Consider the following 6,122-nt stretch of genomic DNA (forward strand, 5'->3'; position numbering starts at 1 on the left):
ATGGGTTATCAAGTTCTTCTGAGAGCAGAGCTTTGCTTCCATTTACCTGCTTTATGGTGACTGCTCACTCAACATATCCATGGCTTACATTTAAGTCTAATGCTGCATGGGCAAAATTATATTGAAGACCTATGGATACATGCACCACTGATCAAAAGTTTAGGGCCACTTAAGGGCTTATTATAGTTCTGCGTAAGTTCTATGCAAAGGCTACATTGGTGTTTACCATCGTAAGCAGAAACCCTTATTAGGAAATGCAATGCCGATTTTTGTTTTGATTCAACTCTCAACTCAATCTTATTTATAAAGCACTTTCCAAACCATTAAAATGGACCAGAGTGCCTGGCATACTCAAAACGGATGGAAACATGCATTAATAACATTAAGAAAACATACCCAATCCTTCACACTTCCACAACCTATTCAAACACTAAAAGCTTGATTAAATAAATTGTTTTTCAAGTTCTTTTGAAAAATGTCTTTGCTTGCAGATGATTTCATAGAAAGTGGTTGCACGTTCAGTGCCAGAGCCGCAACAAAAAAGCACCCCTCAGCCGAGATAGTGGGCCGTTTAGGAACAAAGTCTGAGAGGAGCGAAAAGACATTGAGGCTGCTAGGAAATTAACATGTCCTTTAAGTACTCAGGCGCCTGATCGTGCAATGCTTTAGAAACGGACATTAAATTGTATTCTGTTTTTAACAGGTAACCTTTAAAGAGATATTAATGCAGGCATTATATGATCCATTTTCTGGTATTAGTTAAGACGTGACGGGAGGGGTTCTAGCGAACCAATCACAGGGCTTGTGGTCCATGTAGAATCGACGTGCTGTCACATTTTTGTAGAGGTGTGTGTCAGGCTATAAAGAGCTACTCACAGCCTACGGTGTAGAACCTACGCAAGACCATAAATTCTACTTGACTCATTCTTTTTATATATTTTTCCACATTTATAATAATAGTAAACTCATCCAACCTATGGAATAACAGAGTAATGTAAATAAAAGCTATGTTATATGTAATGCATCTTTAAAGTAGCATCTTTAAAGTTTGCATAAAATTTGTAAAAATATTCTTTCATTTTATCCTACATTTTTTTATCCTACATTTTTACCCTGAAATTTTAAACAGTATTAAAGAAGTTTTTATTTATGGATCTTCATAGCTGATTTTCTTTAATATCCAGTCTAAGTCATGCCCAAAAAAGTAATTTTATATAAAAACATTACACTGCATAATGCAATGATATAAACATAAAGTTATATATAATTATTTACCTGGAAGTGTCTTGATCTACTACATTTCTAAAATAGGTTTCTCGAACAGTGTGTAGATTTGACATCATCAATAACATATTGTGTCAGTTTCCCAGACAGGATTTAGATTAATCCAGGACTATACCTTAGTTATCATCGGACATTTAAGTCGTTTGCCAACAAATCTACCATACTGGTATGCATTTTGAGACAAAACAATGGCACTGATATATGTGGCATATGGATAAATGATAGGAGAATAGGTGAAATACAAAATAAATCAAACTTTCTTTATCATATCAATGATTATATGCACCAGCATGCTTAACACAACTGAGCTCATGGGGACACGTGTAAGTCTAGTATGTGCCATGTCCTGATTCCAATCTCTCTGATTTCTTTTCTACCTTCATTATCTTTTCAAATCAAGGCAAAAGCCCATAAACAAATTTAGATTAGAAAGTTAAAGTGGTAAAAAGGGTCAAACTTAAGAAAGGTCCCACCTTCAAGAAGCTAGACCCATCTGGGCATCGTCACAAACACTTAGCTTGTAGTTGTAGTGGGCTGCTGGTTGCGACAAGCCCGATGGTACCATTTCCTGAGTGGAGGAATGGGAGGTGCTGCAATATGCCCGGTGCCCAGAGGAAGGGTGCAAAGATGTGGGTGGGAAGCTGGGGCCGGTGTACGTGCTGCACAGCTTGAAACTGGTGCTGGAGGTGGAGACTAGAACAGGATGCTGAGCCCTACAGGAATGTATACGCCCGTACACTGTACATAACGCTCATCTTTCCCACCCCTGCACATGCTGAAGAAAAAGAGAGAGAGATGGGAAAAAATTTAAAGAGAGACACTGAGAAGGGAGGGTCAAACAGAAAGAGGATTATGGTGTCTTGGTGCATCTCTTGTAAAGGAAATGATCTCTTCAGACAAAATTGTAGGGTACAGTCAGCTGTTACATCACAGCTTCTTGTTTTAAGAAGATTCAGGGATGATAAACATGCCAACAGACTGATTCAGAAGAATCTGTGACGTATTAACATACATTGTAAATCAACGAGACACACCACAATGTGCATGTTTACTGAAAAAATATACACATTTTGGAAAAACTCTTTAGAGCTATTAATAGTAGCCTTACTTACTTTATCCTCCTACTTATACACTTACTACCAAGCAAACATCCGGACACACCTTTTTTACACCTACATATGATTATAATTTTTTCACATTTTAGAATGAACGTTAAGTCATTACGACACAAAATATGTAAGGCAGCAAGCAAAAATGTTACATAAATTAAAATTATACATATTTATGATTCTTCAAAGTAGCAATCTTAGGCCTTGATAACAACTTTGCACACTCATTTTCTCTTCCAACTACATATGGTGGCCACCTGGAATACTTTTTAACTTTTTAAACACTCTTCAACACTTTCATACTATATAGTAGGCGAAAAGCAGTAGGCGAGAACTATGTTGGAATTCATAGTATTCGAAAAACAGTAGGCGAAAAGTTCCCAGAGCCCTGGAGAGAGGAGACACCCAAAAAAGAATAAGAAGGAGAGGCATCATAATATTCAAAAACGTCAGAATATGTGACTCTATTCAAATGTAAATACATAAGGTGAACAGCTGTTCCTTGTCATTAAAATGCGATTGTTTAACATCATCCAAGTTAACGTCTCAATTATTGTTGTATGACGACGTATGTCACGTGATGTATCAACATGCCAGATGTAGTACGTCCGAATTTCATACACACTACCCATAGTCATACTAGTTTTAATGGTTGATGAGTAGGTACTTGATCTGATTCAGTATGTATTTTCAAAAATATTTTACATTACAGAAGCTTTAAAAAAAATGTTTTTTATTAAAATAGCAACAGCAGTGGTCCTGTATAGCTCAAGGGTACAGCTTTGCATTAGCAGCGCAAAAAGTTACAGGTTTGAATCCAGTGAACACGCACACTGACAATTTTTTTTATCTTTGTATAGCACTGTAAGTCACTTTCTATATAAGCATCTGCATAATGCATAAATTTAATTTGAACGTAATGTTTTAGTAATGCAACCTCTGTCAGTCATTTTAAAAGTTAATAATATTTCCAGTGTTCGAAGCACCTGTCTGCAGTCATTCATGTATTATTTATTGATGTTTATTTAGGTCAACTGACTTCTGTAATTTAAATGAAACTGAAATCAATCTCTGATTGTTCTCACAGCAATAGTAAAACTTTCTATATCTATCGTTCCCTATATTATGAAGTAGTGTATGTTTAGGATACTTAATGATGGAAGTTCCTACAAAAGCTTCAGGGTTAAGCTACCTTTCAAAAGCCTAAATATATTCCTGGCCTGTGTTGTGCACAATGTACGCCATGTCAAGTGTTAGCCTGTCTGGGTGTTGTTTATTACTGCAACTTCCCCTAACCTGAGGGATCTCAGTTCAGCCTTGAACATTGACAAACATTCCTCAGTGTGAGTCAGTGGTAACAGTTTTCAATGGAGGCACACACAGGCAGCACTATTTAAACCCCTTAGCAAGAAGAAAACACATGACATGGTTTGGATTGTGGCATATTTTTGTCACTCTAAAAGGCCCTTTGGAGATCTTGAGTGTGTTCAGTAACATTGAAAAAAGGAACAGACCACTAATTTAATCAAGGACAAACCAGGACACCCAAGGCCCTAAGTCAACCGTCTCCAACTTCCAACCTCAAATCCTATAATCATATTTCCAAAATATCATTGAGGTTTTCCTCTCAGAGGAGTTAGTTGAGAGATGTGGTCGACAAAGAGAAATAATAAAGAGTCTGCTTTTGTGTCATTTTCTCTAACAGGGACCACACATTGCTAGGAAAACACATGTGAGATGGTATGTCGGCATGATGGAGGGGAGACGAGGAAGTAACAGGTGACGAGAACAAACGTCGGCTGCCCGTTCCCCACAACTGATCTCGCATCGAGAGCATTGTTCATTCCACATACACGGTACAAGCCCAGGCAGGTTGTCACGGTAACAGTGAGGGAACGTAGTTTTGCGCTACTTGCGTCACCGGAATTCCATGCATGTGTATGCATTTATGTTTGAGTGTACTTTGCATGCACTGAGCAGTTGAATTAAGACAAAAGAAGCCTCTCATGATCTGTAAACAAAGCCTTGAATGGAAAAAACTGAAGAATTTTTTAATTCCCCCCACATTCACGTCCCTGTGCGGAGCTGTCGTTTTATTGCTGTTGGACGGGTTGTATGGCAACTTTCTAGCCGTGCTTTAATTACAGATGCTCGGCTGTGTTTATAAACAATGGGTTTATTTCAGAATTCTAAGATTCTCTCATTACGAAGTGTAATAAAACTGAAAATGATGCAGTAAAATAAAGATAAGTATGTAAAATAATAGAATGTTGTTTAGACTGTTTTATATTCCCATTTGCCTGTTGCAGTGAGATGATATTGACCAGACATGATTTATATAGTTGTGTGTGACTGCTTTATGTTCGTAGGAAGTAGAGGCTTAGGGCTTGAAACCAATGCCTAATTAAAAACTGGAGCTCGAATTCAACTATGCTCAAAAACAGACTAATCATAATCAACAAAAACAGCTTAACACTGACAGGAATGTGCCTGTATATCAGCGGTTGTGCGCCTGCAAAGATGATGAGGCATGTCGCAAACAAAATGGCTTGATTAAGGGCAAATTACATGCAAAAGACCCTGGGAAATATTAAACTACATTGTTTTGAGAATGCAAATTCGTTTCAACGCCAACATCGAAACATAGACTTTTCAGAAAGATAAACCTGTTCCACCGTAACAATCATGTAAAACATACTACTCCATTGAGTGTGACAGGTCACCTGTTGCTGTTAAACATTGCTCAAAGCTCTGATATGATCAGTTACGTATAATATTACGGTGAAAACTGAAACCGGCCTTGTCAGTATGTATCACGCATATTTACTGTATGCCACACTTAACATGGAAGATTTTAATCACACACACGCACACACACACACACACACACACACACACACACACACACACACACACACACACACACACACACACACACACACACACACACACACACACACACTCTGGTTTCCATGTTTTGTGGGGACATTCCATAGACGTAATGCATTTTATGCTGCACAAACTGTATATTCTATTCCCCTTACTAGAGATCGACCGATATATCTGTTTTCCGATATTTTCCCCGATATGTGAGAATTTTCCGATGATCGGATATCGGTTTTGTAATATCGGATTGACCGATAAACGAGAGAATTGAGAATTGCGCGCCGGACGCATCCTGAGGAGAGGAGCTCACAGCAGCAGAAGCAGCGTGCACAGCACATATGACGGCGGAGTGATGCGACTTCATTTAAAGGACTTTGAGTATACTTTCTTTGCATACGAGGCATTTATAACACATCTTATTTGTGCATTAATGTGTGTTATGTTAAATAAGTTGATATATTAAAAGCAATGTATGCAGCTTGTCCAAGAATAGAGACGAACTCACAGAGTCACGCTGGCTGCTCCATAAAATCCGGTCCCAATAACGACGTAGCTTTGCATGAATGAAACAGCCATGAATTAATTCTTTGTGGAATTAAAACCGCTAAATTAAATTCGTTTTTCTGTTATTTATGCTTATCATTAGAATCGTAAAATCACGTTTATATTGCTGTTCACTTACCGGGGTTGAAGGCTAAAGCACAGCCACATTTTTTAACAAGATTTACCCTAAGTTATATTAACATTTCCCAGATAGACATTATTTTGCTAAAATATCTAAATAAATGTCTGTGGATATTAATTAATTATTTATTACCTCCGCAAGCGGTCACAGTTTGATAC

The sequence above is a fragment of the Paramisgurnus dabryanus genome, chromosome 9, assembly GCF_030506205.2.
Source record: "Paramisgurnus dabryanus chromosome 9, PD_genome_1.1, whole genome shotgun sequence".
Classification (NCBI taxonomy): domain Eukaryota; kingdom Metazoa; phylum Chordata; class Actinopteri; order Cypriniformes; family Cobitidae; genus Paramisgurnus; species Paramisgurnus dabryanus.